We start from the raw sequence: 23,902 nt of genomic DNA, 5'->3' as shown, positions 1-23,902 counted from the left end.
CCCTATAACATTACAAATACCAACATATGCACTGTACATTTTAGTATTAGCACGGCGCTAGCCATATAATTAGACAAACTGGGGAATTGTGGCATATTTTAATAGATCAACAGAAAAACATAACTGCATGTCTTACACAGACTATGACTAAAATTGGACATCAGTTTTCTTCAAAGATCCTGTACAACCATCCAGATGTAATCTTTCTGTTGGACCGATTAAAAGTGGATCATTTATAGGCCGCGATACATGTTTAACTACCGTTAACAAACACCAGCATTACACAGCCTGCAGATAATCCATCTCTTTCATAGCAAATAGTTGAATAAGATTGGTTGAATTATATTGAGCATTAAAATAAAATACAAACGTATTTTTTTGCAAAACAATACCTTGCAGTTCATTTACCGGCAAGTGCAATATGGTAAGTAAAACTGTTTATTTTTCCACACGAGGAAGTTGCTTTCTTTAACATCCTTGTATATTTGTTTAAAAAAAAAAAAAAAAACATAAATTGAGATATACTAAAGCACCCGATATGGGGACTATAATTACAGAACCACTGAGCAGGAAAAATACAAAATAAATTACGCTGCTTAAAAGATGTTTGTCTATTACAGCCGGTAGCAGCAAACATCAGACTGAAAGCTCAAATTAGCCTCACAGCTTCCAGTCGGGGATGTTTACAGCAACAGACTACAAGCTCAGCTTTATTTGCAGGAAACTCTGCAAGCCATCCATGGTACCGACCTATAAAACAAAACAAGTGTGTTAATAGAAAAAACAATATATCCACAAAAGTACGTACATGGTCACATGACCCTGCAGAGAGATGCAGCGGAGAGGTGGAAAGGGGGGGGGGGAAGAGGTGAAAAGGGGGGGGGGAGGAGAGGTGGAAAGGGGGGAGGAGAGGTGGAAAGGGGGGAGGAGAGGTGGAAAGGGGGGAGGAGAGGTGAAAAGGGGGAAGGAGGAGAGGTGGAAAGGGGGGGAAAAAAAACAAAAGTAACTCGAAAAAAACCGAATATACAGTACAAAATTGTGGCGTCAGGGGACAGAATAAATATGTTTGTTTATGTACCTGGATCTTCTACTTGAACACCCAGGGTAATGTAAAGTGCTCAAATACCCAATATGCCAGGTCCCCACTGAACAGCAGTAACTTTATTAGCATAATAGGTAAAATTCTTTTAACATGTTGTTTGGTCATTAATACATGTTGGATGTGGTTTGTCACTTAGGCCACGGCCCCAGTCAGTGGGCACACGTGTTTAAGCGCCTGGCGGCGCTTCCACCCGTTTCTGCAGCGATCAGCGAACTTCTGGGGTGGGCGTGGTGGAGGCACGGCCATGACGTCACGCTGCTGGTTCGCCCTCATTGGCTGAACCGCGGCAGTGACGTAGCCATCGCGCCAAAATAAATTTCCTGTCTTTTGGAAATGTGGTCGCGCTTTGAGCATGGCCCCGCACGCAAGGACTGTCGCCAGCCAGATAGTCGTCTCTGCAGTCGCAATCACGAGGGACGAGGCCTCAGTGTGAAGCAGGATGTCATCTTACATTTTTTTCAGTTTGTTCAACACCTATCCCATCAAATTGTCTTAGTTTTTAACGAACCAACTATAGAATCAGTATACAGTATAGCAAAATATGGTATCTAACCAGGATTATATATTAAAAAAAAAGTATATGTGTGTATATATACATTTTTTTTTTCAAACATAACACCATGAATATTTACAAAGAAGAAATAAAATAGAAATTTAAAAAAGGTATTTTATATTTACACTAAATCTACAGCTTTAAAATCAAAATACAATATGTTCATTGCTAACCTCTTTAAAGAACAGCTGACAAAAAAGGGTCAAATCGTAAAATGTTAAAATCTATGGAGGAATCCAGAAAAAGCAACATTTCCGTAACTCCTTATCAGTGTACTTTGGAAAGGTTCTTTAAAAGTTATCAGATAGTCACAGCTCAGTGAAGGCTGCCAGCAAGGGCACAGCTTGACGAGGGAAGTACAGCATGTTAGAAAGCACACAATGCTCGCCGGACAGCAAGGTGACCGTGCTTACCAATGAGGTTAGAGATTTCACATTCAGAAAAGGGAAAACGCAAAAAGCCTTCATACTAAACAGGTCAGGAAACATATTGCAGATTAATGATGCTGTACTGTAATACTTAGCAAATAAAGATGTTTTAACTCAAATTTGAGATAACTCATTTGATTTTAAAATCAACTAAGATGATGTATTTCTGCTTGAGCAGTCACATTGCTTTGTGTGTGTCCACACCACTTCTGGTAAAATTAACCCTAAAAAACAAACACACAATCACAAATTCTGTAAGAAGCGCGTAGTTTGGCATCTAAATAATCTTAGAAAACGTGACACTTATATCAAGTCAGTTAATTGCATCTATGGTGGCTTATTAGAATACAACATTCTCAGCCAAGATGCAAGGACAGCACAGTGCAGAGAAATAGCCATTTTGTCCATATTCAAATTTCAGTAACTTTCAGTTCATTTAAATTGATCCCAAATTCTCTGTGGGTCATGACACTGTCACACTCACTTGCTAAAGAACCAATGTCTAAACTTATGTCAACAGTAATGAGATAGATAGATATCATGGTCACAGCTTTGAGCAGAGCCAGGGTTAAGATGCATAGCCAGCAAACCAAAACCATGTTAATGGTTGGGGTGGGTGGGTTTTCTGGCTATGCATCTTAACCCTGGCTCTGCTCAAAGCTGTGACCATGCAGCAAGCTTAAGCATATAGGGAACCATGTCAATGGTTTTGAAGCAAATAGGTGGCACTGTGTGCTCATTTGCATGTAATTTCCCAGAAACCCTTGCTGCAGTGAAAGCACTGTGTGCTGGGTGATAATGGTGAAAGGCGATGTTGCAGACCTGTCAGACATGCAAATGAACATACAGTAATATTTCCATTTGCTATATGCTTTGCTGTGGAGGGTTTGTGTCACTTTTTTTACCCACCATAACGTATCCAAGTATGATAAAACCTATCCTTGCTTCATTTTTGCATAGCCAGTATAACCAACCCCACACCGAGGAGAGCCATTAAGGTCGAAACTGCTGTCTGTAAAGAAAATTATTTGAAAAAAATGGCAAACGCCAAGTGGAACATCTCAAACTTCTATACAAGGTTTGGAATATAAATGTTCTTTTTTAGAATTAATTTTATTTTTTAACAAACATCATTAGAAAGCACACAATTAAATAACTTGCAATGGTTTGGAAATAGATTGAAACAGAAAAAGCAGATTCTAAGAAAATGGCAAAATTAAACAATGCTAAAGGAATAACAATCACACACAGCACATTAAGTATAAATGCTTACTAAGACATTATTCAGTTTTAATCCAACGTATCGAATATTTCAGTACTAGGCTTCTCTATTATCCATGTTTAGAATATAGGCAACGGCTATACCCATCATTCACATGCCACATATTATGTCACTCGCCACTATTACCAAGGCTTGTCCACTAATGGATCAACCAGTGACAAGTCTGTATAAGAAGATGATCTGTATCGGTTTGCCCATCGAAAGAGAACAGGATTCACAAGATTCCACTTGTGTTTAAGATGTAAATGTTGTTGAGTGACCCAGAAACTGGGCACATCAGGCACAGGTAAGGAATGCAAAAGATCTGCTGGTCTGTGAAAATGTATCTTTATTTAAAAATCAGATAAAAGCATGTGTGTGTCCATCGATGAAACAGGAGTAGAAAGAGAGCACATTGTCTGGTGATATTGATATAACCGAGTGACCTGCTTTCCACGTCAAAAAGATGAATTTATCAACAAGACTGAGGGTACCATCATTAACACTCAGTGCCCGTGCAACCTCAATGGCCATTGACCCTCCAGCACTTACGTATCACATGACCACTCTGGAGCAAATCACGTGATCATTTCACGGTTCCCGTCAGGCCAGATGTGATGGGCTCACCCCTTCAGTGTGGTACGCGAGCAGAGCACCAACAGAGCCCCTAAAAGAACAAGCAGAGGGGAATTATGAATTCCAAGACCAAGGTGAGGACAAGTCTCTTCAAACTGCCCAGCACCTGAGAAACTGCCCCAATATTGGTGCCGCCCCACAGTAGGATTTAACAGAGGGCATACTGTGCCCTCCTCCCCCTTTTCAAAAAGAGGCACCCTTCGACCCTTTTAAAGATTTTTGTGAAGAGGTCTTTACTTCGAAGACATGATTGTTGTCAAATGAAACTGTGACTTAGGCGAGTAACGGTTACGTCATGCAAAACTCACTGGCTTCAAATAATAATTGCATAACGCAGTCACTTTATTGTAAAAATTGTTTGGGAGAAAGGAGGACATGATCATGTCCACAACAAAACATTTGCCCGATGTGTATTTTTACTTGTGTGAGGGTACACAGTATATGTTTACTAAACTGAAATGTTCTGTGGTTATGATAAACAGGGATACGATGTTCATATGATTTATATAAACAGTGGTTGTATGTCGTAGACTAACACTAATATAAAATACTGCTGTTTTCAATGTAGTATATAAAGCGGCCTTATCTTGGTTCAAAAACTATTTTTCTTTTATATATTTCTCGATACATGTGGTTACACTGGCGTTTACCGTTAACAAAGGATCTTCAAGCCCATCTTTCAATGTCCTACTGTATCCAAACTGCTGATAATGATTCTGTTGATCTAATAGTGCAGCATATAAAACCAACTCATTAACAGTGTGTGGTACGATCTACAGCAGTGATTACCAACAGGGAATTCGGGAAGTGTATCTAAGGGGTTAAAAAAAAATGTAATGGCAGATCCCAGGTACTATAGTGGGTTCCTAAGCTTGTGTGCAGACTGAGCACTTAAGGCCCCAAAATCCACCTTAAAATGGTGGTAGAGCGGTCAATTACAGCAGGGGCTTTGAAAGTCACTCCCCACAATGCTTTTAATCCACAGCACCAAGGCATTGTGGGGTGTAAAATTGAATGCTACCGCAGCAATTGACAGCTCCACCGCCAAGGAAAGGAATAAAGGTTACCTTTCAGTTTATTCACCATTACTGTGTATTTAGAGTGTTGTATATAGGGGCCCTTTTCTTTCCTTGCCTTGGCAAGGTCTCGTCCTAATACTATATGCTCCTAGCACCTATCCACTCGTGACTGTTGCAAGAGTTATTTCCCTCTCGTCCCCCCCCCCCATCACCTTTTTATTACAAAGAACATGGTTAGATGTTCTGATAGCTTTAGGGGAGGGGGGGGGGGGGGAGTAAGAGACAATATGTAGATTGTGCAAGTGTGACATCAAAATAAGGATTTAAATTCACATTTACTTGCCTTTATTCAATGTTTTAAAAATGCATTTTAGCTTTGGACTGAAAATTCTGTAACACTGCATCAGAAAAAAATAAAATGAAACCATGGTAAGATTTGTAATCTACAGGTCCTGCTGAAAAATAAAATAAACATGATTTATATAAGTAATATTGTTGTAATCTGAAAATGGCACCAAAAACTTCAATTTCTGTAGCACTCAGTGGCTCTGTATTTTACATACTTCTAAATAATGTTAATTTAACCTTAAAAAAGGTTGGCATTGCTCTGAAATAGAATGGGGCAAGAGAGAATTATGCAGCATTGTGAAATCCCACAACAGTTTTCTACTGTACTTCATAGATACCGACAAAGAAATAGTTTTATGAGAACGCTTCATAACTGGAAGATTCAGTCTGTTAGCCACTGGAAATGTAAGAAAGGGGAACAATGAGCAAAGGGTAACAATACAACACTGCATTTATTCTGCTTAGGCCTTGCACTTTGGAAAGAAGAAGAAGAAGAAGAAGAAGAAGAAGAAGAAGAAGAAGAAGAAGAAGAAGAAGAAGAAGAAGAAGGAGGAGGAGGAGGAGGAGGAGGAGGAGGAGGAGGAGGAGGAGGAGGAGGAGGAGGAGGAGGAGGAGGAGGAGGAGGAGGAGGAGGAGGAGGAGGAGGAGGAGGAGGAGAGAGGTGGCAAGCTACACATCTCACGGTTATGATCAATGAGGCTCTGCAAAAACGTCAACATAGTGAGACATAGAGATGGATGATCTGAATCAATCAATCTATTTTTCATCATTCCAGTCATTTTCCTTGGACATTTAACATCCCAGTGAAATGAAAGCATAAATTACTTGTGGGTCACAAAAATGAAGTCAGCCATTATTGCACCAATGTATACACAAATAGACAGCAGTGGGATATTAAAGTAAAAGCTTCAGTCTTTGACACCAATTAAGCACATATACAGGCATACTCTGCATTAATACAGGCATACCCCGGTTTAAGGACACTCACGAGTAAGTACATCTCGCTCAATAGGCAAACGGCAGCTCACGCATGCGCCAGTCAGCACGTCCTGAACAGCAATACCGGCTCCCTACCTGTACCGAAAGGGTGTGCAAGCGAGGAGACTATGGAGCCTGTTACAAATGCCTTATTTCCATCACTTATGCAAGTATATGACGTTTGCAGTACAGCACATGCATCGATAAGTGGGAAAAAGGTAGTGCTTCACTTTAGGTACATTTTCACTTTACATACATGCTCCGGTCCCATTGCGTACGCTAATGTGGGGTATGCCTGTATATACAAAAATGTACTTAAAGTGAAGCACTATCTTCTTTCCACTTATCGTTGGTTCGGTACAGGTAGGGAGCTGCCGGTATTGCTGTTCAGGACGTGCCGACGGGTGCATGCGCGAGCTGCCATTTGCCTATTGGGCGAGGGGAATCAGCGCGTCACTACTATGGCGGTCTCTAGGGCAGAATAAGTGTCTGTATTCGCGAAGCGAGCGTACGGACACAGGGGTATGGTGCTATTGAAAATATGTCCTTACTCGCGAGTGTACTTTAAAAGTGTGTGTCCTTAAACCGGGGAATGCCTGTATATATGGTACAACCAAACAGCCAACCCAACTTCACAGCAAGGCTCAAGGGTGAGCACAAATTTTACAATGTTCTTAAGCAACATAGAAGGTAACTTCATAAAGACACACAGTTCATGTACATTAAAATGACACACTTTTGTAATTATGTTCTTAATTTGCCAAGTAGTACTTTTAAAAGCAGTTGGCCCAGCTCTGTGCTTTGACATGTAAAGGCAGCAAGAAAGTAAATGGCTCCAATACATTTCTGTATCACATTGCTTGAAAACTCTCCGATAGCTATATGTGCTCATCCTTGCAGTTTTATTCTGGTACCTAAATATATTTAGTTCAATTTTAAATTCGGTTCTGTATCAACTGGTTTTATTTTAGGGGATTTTCAACAGAACGCTGTGTATCACCCACAGCAACTGCACACCCACACCTGCAATTCCCCACTGTGCTCAGCATTCAGCTAAAAAAGGAGGCGAACGGTGATCTCTCATACGCCTTTATACAAACTGCATTTATGAAGAACAGTTACCCAAGTTTATTAAAGTTGCAGTGAAAGCACCAAGTGAACCAATGTCAGAGAACATTTATAAATGATTTCCCTGCCCTGTTTATTTCTAAACCATCACGTTAAACTCTGGAGGGCTTTAGTAACGCAATCCTTCGAGTGCCCCATGACGTCTGGCAATCCAGGGGCACCCCCGTTGCTACGTAATGGGTTTTCAGCTAGTTTTCTAGGGGTGATCGCTTTCTGCGCTTCTGGCAGGAGGAATGGAAGAGGAAACCCCTTTACCCCTGGCACTCAAAGGGTTAAACCAGGGACGGCCAACTCCCGTCTGCAATGGCCACCAACAGGTCAGTTTAACTGAGCCACCTGTGCTGAAGGGATATCCTTAAAACCAGAGCTGTTGCTGGCTCTTGAGGATTGGTATTAGCTACCACTGGGTTAAACAGTCAACATTGCAGGTCAATTTTTTTTTTTAAACAACTTAATGAGTCTAACAGACTTCCTTAGAAATACTCAATCACAGAAAAAGTACCGGTTTTGACTTTTGCAATATTGTGTAAAACAAATCTGCCTTACATTTCTCACGGATTAGTGGTTCCAAGCATATCAGCTACTTCTGTGCATCAGTTTGACCAACGAGGACTTCATAATGACTTTGCAGGCAAAGAACAGAGCTTGGAGGACTGAAATCGTCTCTTCATCAAAATATATTAAATAAAGATTTCAAAAACGGTCCAAAGCTTTTGCTTACCATAGAAATGGTAAAAAAATATAAATATACTTTTACATAGTTGGGACCTACCTCCTTCCTAGGGGTGTACCCACCCACGTTTTACTTTGATCTCGTCAGGGACGTGGACACACAGTGTCACAAAAAATAATCAAGGAGGAGGAGACGGTTAACGGCCAATGAATGAGTTTTCCAATGTCCCAGTTGGGAAGAACAGAATGAAAATGAGAAAGAAATGGTCCATGTAAAGATGATCACATTTCTTTCTGACATCCGAAGTCGCTTGAATCTGGTTTAACATACGCATGTAAAAGGTCATCACTCTTACAAAAAATCCAATATTATCAGTCAACAAACTAGAATGGAAAACCTGAATAAGGAGCAGTTTGCCAAATGTGGGGGAAGCGTTCTTCAAAAGAAGATTACACTGATCAATTGTTTAAACCTTTTCTTTCACTACTAAAAATGGTACTTCCCCTTAGAAAAGAAACACCAGCGCTGTTGGACCTGGATTATCAAAAGAAAGACTGCAAATGGCCAGTGTAGACCCTCATCTCATTTACTAGTGAGACTCATCAGCACATCTGGTGTTTTGCATTAGCTAGAAAAAAAATGCGCTTGTGTTTAATTGAATTGTAAACAATTATGCTGCATTAAGGGTTAAAAAGACGTGTGGCGCTTTGAGCTTTTTATTGCTTTTCTATTTAAAGACATCATGTAGGGGGAGATTTAACAGTGACCCCAGGCTTAAGAATATTTAGTGTGCCAATGATTCAAAATGATTAATATACAAAGCTGCAGGACGGGTATTAAGTGTCATGCAGATCCTGGCATGCATAATAAGGCTATAACACCACAGCAGCAAATGCAAAGGTTGGACATGAAATATGTGCTGCCGTTAGATAAAAGATAAACATCACACTTACATAAATGAAAACCAAGAGATGTACACAACTGCACCAGTCTCATTCAATTGCCTGGGAATTAAGTCATTCAGCCTGTCACACGGAGCGGCTAACCACAATGTCCTGCCAGTGACCTCGGACCGAAGGACCACCCCTAAGCATCAGCGATAACCTAATCTCCATTCTAATGATATGTCAATCACGACAGCACACTGCACACTTCTGGCCTTTACAAATAACCAATGTAATTGCAGTAATGATTTCTGTCTCTCAGTAGATCACTGTCTTTCATTTTCATATATTGTAGCTTTTACAGCAAATGCTCCTATTTATTGATATTTGTAGGAGCTTTACGCTAAATAGATGTGCAAACAAGCATGCATTTTCACAGCACTGTCAGCTTTGATATAACATTTTATTCTAAGCTTTTACTCTGTTCTTTACAGATCAGATATAGTTCAAAGTGAATCGGAAAGAAGACTACATTTCTCAAAGCTATAATCCCTTTTTACGAAACATGAGATATTATATAGAATTTTTTTTTTTTAAACTCTCGTTATGTACACAGGAGAACAGACCTGTGACATTTCAGAAGCCTGGGCAGATGGCGACTAACCTAAAATACAGAGAACTACAAATAACACAGGGGGGGGGGGGAGGAGAAACGTGGCACACCTAAAGAGCTCATTGTTAACTGTAATTAAACATCCAACCTGCCTAGATAGAGAGGTTACAGGGTGGCAGACCATCATAGTGCTGCTGGTGGTGTAGCTTAAAGATACAAAATTGCATTTCCAGGGTTAATTCCTTACGAATGTGGGAAATTAAATTGATCCACCTGTATCAGGAAACTAGAAATAGATTGTTAGCTCTTCCAGACAGGACCTTTAACCTACACATTTTTGCCTTGATTCATAAAACCCACAATGAGGTGCCGTAATCCCAGCAGTGAAGTTCCTGTAATGCAGGAGTGGCCAACTCCAGACCTCAATGGCCACTAACAGATCAGGTTTTATGGATAATTGAGCCACCTGTGCTGAAGTAGGCATATCCTGACCTGTGCTGAAGGGATATCCTGAAAACCTGACCTGTTGGTGGCCCTCAAGAACTTGAGTTGGCAACCCCTGGGGCAATGCAACATGCACACAGTGTGATCATATTGACCCTTCAAACAGCTAAAGTTGCACAGGGGGAAACAATGGCAATTGTTTAAGGACAAGGGTTGTTTATGGGAAATGCAATAAGAAAGTGGCAAACTGGTTCCCTTTACTGGTGCATATACTGTACTTGGTTGGCATAATCAGGCCGCTGCATACATAGAACATACCGTAGCTGGGATGATAGAAATTGGTCTTGTAAGGGAAAAAAAGGAAGATGTTAACTATTTAAAAAAAAAAAGGTTTTCCTTAAGCAGCAGTTGTACTTATTTGTATTTTTTTAAAGCTAAAACCACAACTTCTCGCAAAACAAAAAATAAATAAATAAATAAACTTTCCCAATTCTACTTATGCAGTATAAGCATTTATTAACAGTGCAAAACTGTAGGTATATAAAAAGTTTAAAAGCCTGATATGACATTCTATGTTCAACAAAAGATTAGCTTAAACAATAAAGGTCATGGCAGAAAAATAAAAATGTATTAAAAATAAACTTAAGGAGCTATAGCTCCAAAGGCTAATGTGAACTCATGGCATCTTTAACAAGTTCATTATAGTCTATTGCATTTAAAATAAAAACAGTACTTTTTTTTTATTCAATAAGTATTACTGTGAATGGAACCACAAAACTGTTCGCCAACAGAATAGCCCTTAGAAAAATCACCCCTAAAGCCATTAAAGCAAACCACTTCCCCAAGAGCAAATATGTTCTGTGGTTGAAAATGTTTCATTAGTGTCAAGTTAAATTACATTCATGATTTATACCATTAAAAAAAAAAAAATGGTTCATGAATATATGAGCTACTGATACAATAAGTCAGGGATGGACAAAAATACTTAGGAGCCAGACAGAATTTGTAGGAGCCAGCGTTGTTAGGTGAGCACAGGGACAGCCCCTTCTCCCCCATCACACAACATGCAGGGAGAGCTCCGACAAGCCTGGCCCCTCCAACTAGCTCCGTCCCATATCATTTAGCCCCACCAACAATCACACAGCCGATGCCACCTGCGCTCCTATCCCCTCCTCACCCCGCTACCCTCACTGAGCTGCGGGGTCTTGACCCAATCAGGTCAGTCAGTCATCGCTGAGCACAGCACATGCGGGAGATTTAGGCGCCCGGTATTTTTCCATCCCTTCAATAATGTATATCACAAATAGGAACTGCATAGCTCGCTTTAAACATGGGGAAAGTAGCATTGGTGCGACATAAGATTAAGACAAAAAATAATAATAATTGTGTCTTAATCTTATGTCGCACCAATACTACTTTCTCCATGTTTAAAGAGCTATGCAATGCCTATTTTTGATATACATTATTGCAGGGATGAAAAAATACTGGGCGCCTAAATCTTTGCAGCAGCATATTTAATTGCAAACAATGATACATAGATGTAATCTTTAGCCATGCTCATACAACAGTTGTCAAACTGGTTCAGCACGGTAAATCAATTTAATGCAACTCTTGGCACTAGATTTAAAGAGGCACTCCTGGCAAAATCTTTTTTGGGGTGTGTGCGTGTTTTTTTTAATTTTTTTTTAATAGGTTTGAAGCCGGGGGTCTCATGAGCAGAACTGCATTCATTTCAGCTCCAGAGGCCCCCTGCTTCCCTGAACTAGCTAGTTCTCAAAACTTTTTATATGAAAACCACAGACCCAAAAAGGACAGAGAGAGAGAGAGAGAGACAGAGAGAGAGAGACAGAGAGAGACAGAGAGAGACAGAGAGAGACAGAGAGAGACAGAGAGAGACAGAGAGAGACAGAGAGAGAGAGAGAGACAGAGAGAGAGAGACAGAGACAGAGAGAGACAGAGAGAGAGAGAGAGACAGAGACAGAGAGAGACAGAGACAGAGACAGAGAGAGACGACACATTATGCATACAACCTTTGTATTCAACTAGTTTAAATATTTTTGGACAAGATTTGCCATTATGCATTCAAACTGTCCAACAGTATGTTTGTTTTTACATAAAAAGATCAATATTAAAGGGTTCCCATTCATGTAGTCGAGACCTTCAAGGGTACAAATATCAACTACATGACCCACATATATTCGTAATTTCTATACAGCTTCTAATGTGCTTGCACACTCATTTGAGAAATTATTTGTTTAACATTTTGCAAGCATTTATAATGTAAATGCATCTAAAAATGACATTACAATGAGCCCGTGGCCCTTCTACTCCTAGAAGTCGTCTGATCTGGTCGATTTGGAGAACTAGTTGAAGACTGTTCTATAGGAAATTGAATCATATACAGGCATAGCCCGGTTTAAGGACACTCACGAGAAAGGACATTTTCAATAGCACCATACCCCTGTGTCCGTACAGCTTCGCGAGTACGGACACTTATTCTGCCCTACAGACCGCCATAGTAGCGACGCGCTGATTCCCCTCGCCCAAAAGGCAAACGGCAGCTTTCGCATGCGCCTGTCAGCATGTCCTGAACAGTAATACCGGCTCCCTACCTGTACCCAAGCATCGATAAGTGGGAAAAATGTAGTGTTTTACTTTAAGTACATTTTCCCTTTACATACATGCTCTGGACCCATCGCGTACGTTAATTCGGGGTATGCCTGTATGAAAGTGCTATGAGGCAACGGAGCATATCTGTCCCATTAATTACCAAGAATCAGATAAATAGCATCTATCCTAGGTCCCCGATTGGGAACATTAGGACTGTACTAAGATATGGTAGTGATGTACCCCATGCTCATCAATGAAGCACCCCATGCTCATCAATGAAGCACTTACTGCAGATCTGTGCAGCAAAAGGTGTATTAATTCCAGAGTATGAGTAGTAATGTGCGCGTTCACAAAAGGAAAGACTGATTGTTCCTTGGGAGAGATACCAGGTTACGGACATGAAGTGCTTAGTGGCATATTTACTTCTTATAGTAAAATCCAGAACATGCGAAAAAACAAATCTATGGTCTATACAAGGGGTGGCCAACTCCAGTCGACAAGGACCACCAACAGGTCAGGTTAAGGATATTCCTGCTTCAGCACATGTGGCTCAATCAGAATGACAGCCATCTGTGCTGAAGCAGGGATATCCCCCATACCTGGCCTGTTGGTGGCTCTTAAGGACTGGAGTTGGCCACCCCATGTCTATACTTATAGTCTTTGAACCGCCTTGGATGTTTCTACACAGGCGAGTCACAACAATTCCTGTCATAAATAAATGACATCAATTTTATTGGTTAATTAATTTGTGTAGACCTATTAAAGGATTTAAGAGGTGCGACTTCAGGAAGCAGCAGTGCCGGACCGCTTGTTTTCTCTCCACAGGCCTCCCCCACCTTTTCCACTTGCCCGGTGGAAGTGGACTAATGGGTTTTTCGAGTCCTGTGTGTGCATAATACAATTGGGGCAAAAGCTTCCCCTCTCATACTTTATATAACCTTGCACGACTAAAATTGATCTCATATGTAGGTGCTATTATGAACTGAAAAATTAGGACAAGCAAGGAAATCAGTAGACAAATACTTACAGTAGGTTGAGGCCTTCTGTGCAAAATATATAATTTCCTATGCTCATATGTAAACAATTTTTTCTACGCCATTTTAAAAACGTCATGGTTCATTATTGGTTGCACAACAGCATTTCAAAATATATACAATTGTAAATGAAACAGCAATGAGCACTTCTGTGCACTTTTGTATGTCTGAGATAGGTCCACAAATCAGTCTTATCCCATAATAGCACAGCTGCCTGTGCTTCCACTGCAGGAAAGGATTCTGGGTAATGACATGCAAATGAGCACTCACTTTTTGTTTCTAGTCCACTTTACCATCAATCCCTATAAGCGTTTGCCTGCTATTTTACACAGCCATACATAAACTTAGCAAGCTCAAAACCCAGACTTCTATATTTATTTGTCAAAACAAATAAAGTGTGACAGACAGCACTACAGTATGAAGTGACAAAGAGCGTTTAGGTGCGCAGGGAACAGAAAGGGGCCCCGTTTAATGCCTGGTGTCAATAGTATATACAAATAGAGTTCTCTACACTCATACTATAAAAGCCAATGAGACAAGAAACATCAAAATTAACTTGATGGATAAGTATCTTTGCTCTTATATCCCCATCTATCTTGAGAATGGCATATCTATATCTATTTTTTTATATTTAAACACACTTTTGGGGTTATTTGATCCTGTAGGAATTATCTTCCACAATGTGGACAGAGAGAAAGACCCTTATCACTGTATTCACTGGAGTCTGTACACTCTTTAGGAGGAACACCTACTCATATGCTAGACCAGGGGAGCGCAAACTTTTTTCTCTGCGCCCCATGCCGACGGTCCACTCACCTCCACGTCCTCCCTCACCCCCGCTCCGGTGTCATGACAACGTGACGGCACAAATGCTGCCGCGTTGCCATGGCGACGCATCTGATAAGCCGCCGGAGCCAAGGTATGTTAGGTTTACGGAGGCCCTGCAGCTCCCCCAGCACTTATTTTAAGTGCCTTCGGGAAGAGCGCGGGGCCTCTGTAAACCCTCTGGGCCTCTGCACCCCAGTTTGCGCACCACTGTGCTAGACCGTACGCATACACATTTTCTTTTATGTGTTTGTACCACTTCCACTGTGTGCTTATGTGTGTGTGTATATATATATATACATATATATATACACATATATAGCTATATTTACAGTAGGAGTGGAGGGAACTTTATTTGTATATACTATATATTTGTGTCAATTGGAGCGCTACTGGGAAAGTGACCTCATATACACAATAATAAACAAAGAAGCCCCTTCTGGTCCTTAACCAGTTTTAACTGTACTGTAGCTCACATATAGTGCGCCTAAATGTTAACCTCTGAGGCACCGCACACGTCACGCATCCTGTGCTATTGGCTACATCATGGTTGTTTCCCGCTTTCTCTATGTAGTGGAAGAAATACAAAGGATACAGTATAACATTGGAAGCGTAGTTTAACCTTGATGTGGTTGCAGGCTTGAAATATTTTGGCCAAAACATCAAACTAAATGACTTACGAGAAGAAAAACATAGAAATTAACCAAATAAATTTGTCACATTGGACGTGCTTTGGGGCTTCTTTGTTTATTGTTGCTATTTTACACAGCTTTTATAGCAAAGTCTGGGTAAAAGCACTGCTTCCGCCTACAGTAGGTGTTTTTTTATTTTTATTCCAGGTGATAAACTGCTTCTCGAGACACATACCTCTGTATGTGCCCCAAGTAGTAGCACCTCAGGCTGAAAAAACAATACGAGTGTTTAAAATCTTCCATAGCATGGGAGCCAATATGACACCACAACGTCATCCATCAGTTTCCAACTGAACTGCGTGCCGGAGAGTACAGACAGCACCTACAGGAGGTATCTCGGGAAGCACAGGGTCCATGGAGCTGAAATGAATGCCGTTCAGCTCTGGAGACCCCCACCCAGTGTTGTGTGCACACACACACACACACGCGCACACGCGCACGCAATGCTGCTTTAAAGAAGCAGCTGGCCAGTACACCTACACAAAGCTGTTTGCGTACAAGTGTGTGACAAACACGCTGCCAGTATAGGATGTTTGGCCGCGAACAAAAACACCACCAGCTGCGATGTCGGCTCCTGCTCCCATGCTTTCATGCATGGTCTGCATATCCTGACAACGGCATGTTTAAATGTCCCGCATGGGATCTCTGTACTGCCTAGACAGGCTGCTCCGACGTGCCATCTTTAAACGTGCGGGACATTTAAACATGCAGTTGTCAGAGTGGGTGGTTGGGACATGCAGCGGGCTGAGCAGGAGTGCACTTCGCGTCAGCGTTTTGGTCGTGGCCAAACGGCGCATGCCGCACCCCCTGCACTATACAGTAACGATAAAGAACATTCACAAACCTGCGTTATCCCATAATAATCGCACAGCATACCGTGCATTCACTGCAGCAAAGGATTCTGGCTAATCACAAACAAAATGAGCACTCTCCGATCCACTTTACAATGAGGTAACAATTCACCAAAAATACAGTAATCGTAAATAATTACGCTAAATTCGCTTTTTTTTAAATTAGGTAGAAACAGATAAACAGAAAATAATTAAGGGGGCGACATTACAAAAATAAAACAATAAAGCAGGTGAAAGACTAAGGGGCTAATTCAATATATTCCAAAGTGGTCTATTGCAGAAACCTACATTTAAGTCAATGTGTTTTTTTTGGGCTGATAGCGCTGCGATGGGCCGCATCAGAGAATAATGAAGAGTTGTAAGACTGTAAGAGTTGAGCTGGGGATAACAAGAATGTCAATAAAAATGCCTCAAAGATAAAACTGCCACAGAAGCCAGCTTATAGCATTTGAGAGGGCATCATACAATTTACTAGTAACCCTGTCCACTTCCATAACATTTTCAGATTTGTTTCAAAATGTCATATGAGCAATACATTCACTTGGGGGCCAAGAGACTAACCGTGCCACAGAATAGATGAAATACCTTTTGTTCTTTTAGGCTACATTTTATAGTTAATGGAGATAATACTGTGGTTATGACAAAATGGGCATTTATAATGGCCAAGTTATAAAGTAGCTTGTAGGAATTTCTCCAACACATATGAAGAGAAATCTTTACATACATACAGTATTTCCCCAAGCTAGTAAATTACTGGAGGATTTACTTAGATGACCTATGAACAGAATGCATAAAGGATTATGGAAGCGATTTACCAAGCGCCGGTACGTGTAAAAGTGGCATCAGGTGTGCACCGTCTATTCAAGCCAAAAGGAGAGAGCGCTGGATCGGCGGTGCTGACCTGTACTGTCTCAATGAATCTGCATTATACAAGGCTCAGGATGATATATCAATTAGCAGATGATAAACAAGTGAATATATTTTGTAAAAATAAAAATAAACCGCAATAGTCTCTACTAAAATTCTCTGCAACACCACCATGAAAAATTGATTGATCACCAACGAAATGTGTGCCATATATACTGCGCAATACTACATTTTTTAAATGTAAAACTACCACTAGTGCGATGGGCACTTTTATCTTAAAATCAGCAGAATTAGAAAAACACCCAAAGCATAACATTTACTTTAAAAAACGGTTTAATATTCATGGGACAACCTGCCTCTTCCAGCTAAATGTTTACGTTGGCTTTTGGGCCTGTTTGCAGAAACGACTACACCATTTCAGGTTTGCCATCAAGGTGAGCTGCCAGAATCATGATCACAGCAAGATGTTACCCTGCCAAGCCCAGGCTGCGATTTGTGTTCTAGCTAAACTCATAAGTAGACCTATAATTATATAGAGTATAATTGTCATAAGTGTAGTAAGCAGGATTGCAAAATTAAAAATCAAAATACAGCTTTCAATATGTTTTTCTTATACAGTGCACACAGAACTGTAGAGCTTACAATCTAATTTTGGTGGCTGACAAGATAAAGCAGCTTGGACAAGGTCACAAGGAGACACTGGGATTTGACCCTGGTGTCTCCCTCTTCAAAGGCAAGGATTCCAATTTATGCCTAAAACTACTGCCTTAAACTGGCCATTGCTAGTAAATGTACTGCAAAGCTACACGCTGCTGTTTCTACACATGTAAAGAGAGATGGACTAGCAGTCCTTCATGCTAGTAAACTGCTGCCCATATAAATGCCACAAATAATTCGGCTTTGCAGCTGTACGTTAAGAGAAGGGGCCTCGTCTGTATGTTCTTAAGTGGTGGAGCCAGAAGACAATTGTCAAGATTTACAAAGGTTCGATACGTGGTTGACTTAAATGGCAATTAACGTGGTACCGTTGTGTGATAACCAGTTAGTGAATCACCCTCTATGCACTTGACACTGTGCACTTACCTCAAAGGTTTAGACCCGGGTATCTATCAACATCTAAAATCAGCATTTCTGCATTTGCCCGAACAAATGAAACCACTATGATTTGCCACCACAACACACATGTATGCAAATGCATCACACTTGTATGCACACATATACTGTACATAAACACGCAAACATTAGAACACGACAAAGTTCTACTTGCTCAAAACAATGGCTAATGGTGAAAGATATGGTTGCAGACAGACAGTCCAAGGTCATAAAAGGACTGTACATTTGCAGGTATTTTAACATGTGCTCTGTTAAGTCTGTTATTCGGGGAATGTGAGTTTTAATTGCCAAAGAGTTACCGGAAAGCTATTAAAATAAAAATATTCTCGTGACTCTGATTTACATTTCTCCCCACCTGAAGGTCAGGCATAATGTGCTGTATTGATGCCAGGTGAACAAGTTAAATAAAGCTGTGCGCTGCAGCTAGAACAAAACACACCTTAACACTGTACTGATCTACTCAGAAGCAACAACCTTGAAACACGGATGAACCGAAACAGAAATTACATTTCTTTAAAATTCTAATTTGGATATGCAGGTCCCCCTTCCGTAGTGAATGGCCTAACGCTTTCACGGTCAGAGGCAAACAACACGTTGTTGTACAGCAGGCCTGCACAACTTGTACAGTGAGAAGGGCCGAACTGCTCCAAGGAAAAAAGTTTGGGGCCGCACGGGTAAAATCATCATCCTCATATATCTACCCCAGTCGTCTTCGTCTTCTTCTCCCAGCACCCTTCATCATCATCCTCATATCTCCCCCAAAAACCCTTATCATCAACCTTTGCGAGACTCCCCATTCATCTCTCATACCCCATCTCTCCCCCTCACCCATACACATAATACCCCCCTGCACACCACACATCTCTCCCCCAGCCCATTTCAGCAGCCCCCCCAACCCCTCATGGATGAACTACCCCCCCATGTTACCTGATGGCGGCGGCAGTAGCAGCAGCAGAGGTGTTGGCGGCGGCGGCAACAGAGATGGCGGCAGGGAGAAGCGCGAGAGATGTGTGCTCTAGCAGCAGACCCCGGAAGTTCCGGGTCGCGCTACACTGCTAGAGCGGGAGGGGGCATGGGGAGGAGCGCGCTGTCACACACTGCTGGAGCGCGCTCCTATTGGAGCGCGCTCCTTCCCTACCAGGGAAGGGGGGATGAAGTGGGGGGATGGAGGGAGCCGTCGCGGGCCGCACAGGGTGTCCCGACGGGCCTCATGCGGCCCGCGGGCCGTATGTTGTGCAGTGTGATGCTTGTCACTGGCAGAAAAAAAGATCAGAAAGTTTGTGCACAAGGTTACAAGTACAGATTGGAACAATCATTTTGTTTTTATTTAAAGAAGTAATCAGAACAGTTTTTTTGGGCATTAAATCACAGAAAATCAACCTTAAAAGTTTTTGCAAGGGGGTCATATGGAAGCGTATGGTTTATTCAATACTTTCATGTGACCACTAATGTTGTTTGGAGATTTCAGCTTTAAAAAAAATTTACATAGTGAATACCGAATCGGAAGAAAATGCAGATGATGAGCAACCAGTGACCTTACCTGTGATGCAGCATATGATCAATGCCAAAACAAATGCCTTTCTTCCTAAACAATCTTTAGCAAGCACAAGTCTAAGCCATTATTACCACAGAATACCATCTAAACCACCAGCAACTAATACTACTAATAATAATAGCATGTTCTTGTATAGCGCTGCTCATTTTACGTAGCGCTTTACAGAGACATTTTGCAGACACAGTTCCTGCCCTGTGGAGCTTACAATCTATTTTTTTGGTGCCTGAGGCACAGGTAGATAGAGTGACTTACCCAAGGTCACAAGGAGCCGACACTGTGAATTGAACCAGGTTTCCCTGCTTCAAACTCAGTGCCAGTTGCTCACTGAGCCGCTCCTTCACCTTGAGCAACTGACAACCTTATTACCAATGTTTGCTACCTGCAAACTGCATTACACTAACTAAAACTACTTGTTCAAAACTGCACAGAATCACACTATCAATCTTGGTAATAAATTAATGGATTTTCAGCCCTGGGCGAGTTATTTTTTTTTTATAATGCTTCAACTTCCTTCGCTTAAACCAATATTTGCAATCTAGCCATAAGTGATTCAGATGTAGGAACTGTTACTGTCCATGGGGCCGAGGACGAACAAGCAAAAGCTCGCCGCGACTGAGGTACCCGGGGCGGAAGGGGGGGCTAAATGCTTCTGAATAGAACCCCTTGCAGAGTTAATGTTTCGGTGCCGTGACCGCCATGACCGAAGACTGTTAGGCTTCCTACATCTGCACTTCATTCTCTTGTCTATAGAACCAAATCTATTCATCCCATCAGCCACACTAAAACTTTCCAAGTGATGGCCAGTGAGGACGTGTAATTCCGCATCTCATCAACCAACGAGTGCAGTTGGGAAGTAAAAGGAACTAAGTGGGATGAGTAGCAGTGTAAATCCCCTGTGTAGGCCCCCAGAGCTGTGTGACAAGCAGGGAGAGATGAATACAGTATACACTTAGCATGTCCACACCTGGACATGTGGTGAGACATTGGGTATGCAGGTTTGCCAATCACCACACAAGTGGTGACAGTCCCAATTGACTATGTAAAAGTTTCTCTTTGTTTGAGAAACTATCAGCGAGTGATGGTCAGCTCTTCATTTCAGCCTCTAGGTTCTCACCTCCTGTTACACTCTCTCAATCTATGCCCTTTAAAGTTACTTTATTTTGTCCACTTTACATAAATGTTACTCAAACGTTTCCATGGCAGTTGTATCTACTCTGTCAGCTTTTGATCCATGGGCCTTCATTTCTATAGAAAGGTACCAACTGAAAATAGCAACTAGACCAAAATATCATGACAAACACTGCTTTCTTTCCTTAAGTCCTTTTTTTTAGTTATACTTTGCCAAAGGAGAATGGCACACCAGTTCTGATGAAGGTGTAAAAGTGCACCGAAACATTGATATGTTAAATTAAGTAATATGTCAAGTTAAGCAGGATGGGTGTGCCATTCTCCTTTGGCAAAGTGCAGTGTTTGGCAGTATCAGCAGCTGCATTGAATGAGCACCCAGCAGAACGTTTCCTCTATGCTACTACGCCTTTGAGTTATGCCATCACCTGTCCCTACCGATTATGTTCTCTTATCCTTCCTTCGAAAAGCCTCTCTTTTAATCTTCCTTGACTACAAAAACACTAATGCATGCCCTTGTTCTCTTCCGTATTGATTACTGCAATACTTATCTGGCCTCTTTGCCTTGCACCTCTCAAGCTGACAATATATTCAAAATACTGCGGCTTAAAATTATTTCATGCTCTTTTAGACTCATATCTGCTTCCGACCACCTGAAATCTCTCTGCTGGCTTCCTATTATTGTCTGAATAAAATACAATATCTCTCCTCCCCACCCCCCATTTCCTTTAAGGCTCGACACATCCATATATCTTAACTCTGATACCTCAGTACATTCCTCCTCGCCTCTTACGCTAGACCCAAGTAATGTCTAATCTTTGCACCATTTACATCACAGCCCGCTCACGTCAAACCTTCATCCCTCTCTACAGTATTTGACAAGCACCTTCTCTTTCCATTTTGTTAATCCCAGTAGAATATTCACCTTTTAAAAGAAGCATCCCATTAAATGATGTATGCCCACGCTACTGAATCTAGGTGCATCTGACCTTTTAATAAATGCAACCTATACTCCCATCGCATCTGTAAGTCTCCCAATACACCTTTTAGATTGTAAATGCTTTAAGGCAGGATGTCCCTTTTGCTTATCATTTACTTGCTGCGCTTATCCCCATGTTAGTACAGTATGTTCCCTGTATTGTAATTTTGAAATGTGCTGCGTCCACTGTTGGCACTACATAAATAAAATTATACATACACCCCGTCCTGTGTCCTTCCCAATTCCTCTCCCATGTCTTAGTCTCTTATCTAATAATTTTCTGTATTCTTCCTCACATGACATTACACTCAACCCTCCCCTTCATTTCCCACTTTTCCCTTCTCGTCACCCCCTACCCCCAAGATTCTCTCCGAAAACTTCATGTTGCCTAATTCTCTCTCTAAACAGATTTATCAACCTTGTGTCCTCCCCCACATGACCTTACTCTCTCACCCCGTGTCCTCCCCCACATGACCTTACTCTCTCACCCCGTGTCCTCCCCCACATGACCTTACTCTCTCACCCTGTGTCCTCCCCCACATGACCTTACTCTCTCTCACCTTTGCATGTTTCCCCTCCTCTCCTCCCAGGCTTTAATGCTGACACTTACGGTTACCATCTCATCTCTGTCCCCTCCATCTGTAACCCTGTACACACACGATTACCACTTCCCCCTCTAACCTCCATTTTTATTCCCCTGTTCCCCAGCATCCTCTCCTCACTCTTGCTGTCTCTTTCCCATCTCTCCGCCTTTAACTTTATCGACATTACTTTCCTGCTCCTCTTCCAGCCTCCTCCATGCCCTCCCCCCTTTTCTGTCTTTGCTTTCCCTCCTCTCACTTCACCTATTCCCTACCTCTCCCATCTCTGGCCTCTCTCCCTCCTTCATGTTCTCCCCCTGCCCATCTATTCTCCTCTCCAGGTTTCATCTATCACTTTCTCCTCTACCTCAGATATCCACCTCCCCTTCTTCGTGCTTTCTCCCTCCCTGCTCTTTGCTCCCTGCCCTCTCCCCCCCCCCCCCCCGCCGCTCTTTGCTCCCTGTCCTCTCTCCCCCCCTTCTCCCTGTTCTCTCTCCTCCCTGCTCTCCCCGGCTGCTTTTTCCCCTTCTCCCTGTTCTCTCCCCCGGTCTCTTGTTGTTCTCACCCCGCTCTGCTCCCTCGGAAGCTGCTCTGGTCGGGAAGGGGAGGAGGTTTCTCTCGGTCCCCTTGGTGAGCGGAGGTTGCGAGATGGGAGGGGGGCGGAGGAGGTTTCTCTCAGTGAGCGGGGGGTGCGCAGGTTGCGGGGGGGTTAGAGGCTATTAATCTCTGGGGCGCTGCATCCTCCCAGCGGCGCCACAGCCGGACTCTCCCTCCCGCAGCTCCCAGAGATCCCTCTGCCCGCCCGCCAGCCAATCACAAGCCGCGAAAGCACAGCACGGACTCACGTGACTCCCCCGCTCACCTACATCACGCAGCCACCGCCGTCTCCAAGGTGAAGCGAACTCTGCCACGTGACTTCCTGTCACCCCGGCCCCGCCCACTGAGGGGAGGGGGAGGGGGGAAGGCGGGTCACGTGACGCGTGTTACCCTTACTATTTAACCCCTTCTGCGCTGTGTTTGAGTGCTGGATTACATTCTCTATTCCCGGAAAATAAAAGAGCCATAACGTGCTACATACTCATTCAGGAGGAGGCTCTCATCTTCCATGCGTATCCTATCAAACTCATCGGGAAATAATAAGTTACCAATATATAACCGCCATCTCCAGGGAGAGAAACGGGAGAGAGAGAGAGAAACAAGAGAGAGAGAGAAACGGGGGAGAGAGAGAGAAACGGGAGAGAGAGAGAGAAAAGGAGAGAGAGAGAAAAGAAGAGAGAGAGAGAGAGAGAGAAAAGAAGAGAGAGAGAGAGAGATAGAAAAGAAGAGAGATAGAGAAAAAAAAAAGAAAGAAAGAAAGAAAACCTACTGACTTTGTGTTGGTAAGGTTCAGGCAACATGTATAACTCCTAAGAGCAGTGTCTTGATTCCATATGCTGATAGTGAAATATGCCTGTCACAATAGTCTCATTGGAAAGAAAATACAGAACAGGCACAGTGTGATACTTTTTGTATTATAAAAGCAAAAAGGTTCAGTATTACATACGAAATAAGCCAAAAAGCCGAACACAGATTTTTTTTTTTATTATTATTATTAAAGGAATTT

General features: G+C 42.1%; 1 long non-coding RNA gene across 1 annotated transcript in view; it reads right to left on the bottom strand.

Annotated features, from left to right (window-relative positions):
- Positions 1-23,211, bottom strand: part of LOC142476486 (uncharacterized) — a 30,318-nt gene extending 7,107 nt beyond the window's left edge. The window contains exons 1-3 of the long non-coding RNA XR_012791727.1: positions 22,865-23,211; positions 5,343-5,454; positions 3,897-4,011 (exon numbers count right to left, since the gene is read on the bottom strand). This is a non-coding gene — a long non-coding RNA (uncharacterized LOC142476486). The remainder of the gene's footprint in view (positions 1-3,896; positions 4,012-5,342; positions 5,455-22,864) is intronic.
- Positions 23,212-23,902: the final 691 nt, after the last annotated feature.

The sequence above is a fragment of the Ascaphus truei genome, chromosome 2 (genome assembly GCF_040206685.1).
Source record: "Ascaphus truei isolate aAscTru1 chromosome 2, aAscTru1.hap1, whole genome shotgun sequence".
NCBI lineage: Eukaryota > Metazoa > Chordata > Amphibia > Anura > Ascaphidae > Ascaphus > Ascaphus truei.
This window is presented reverse-complemented; position numbering and strand designations above follow the sequence as displayed.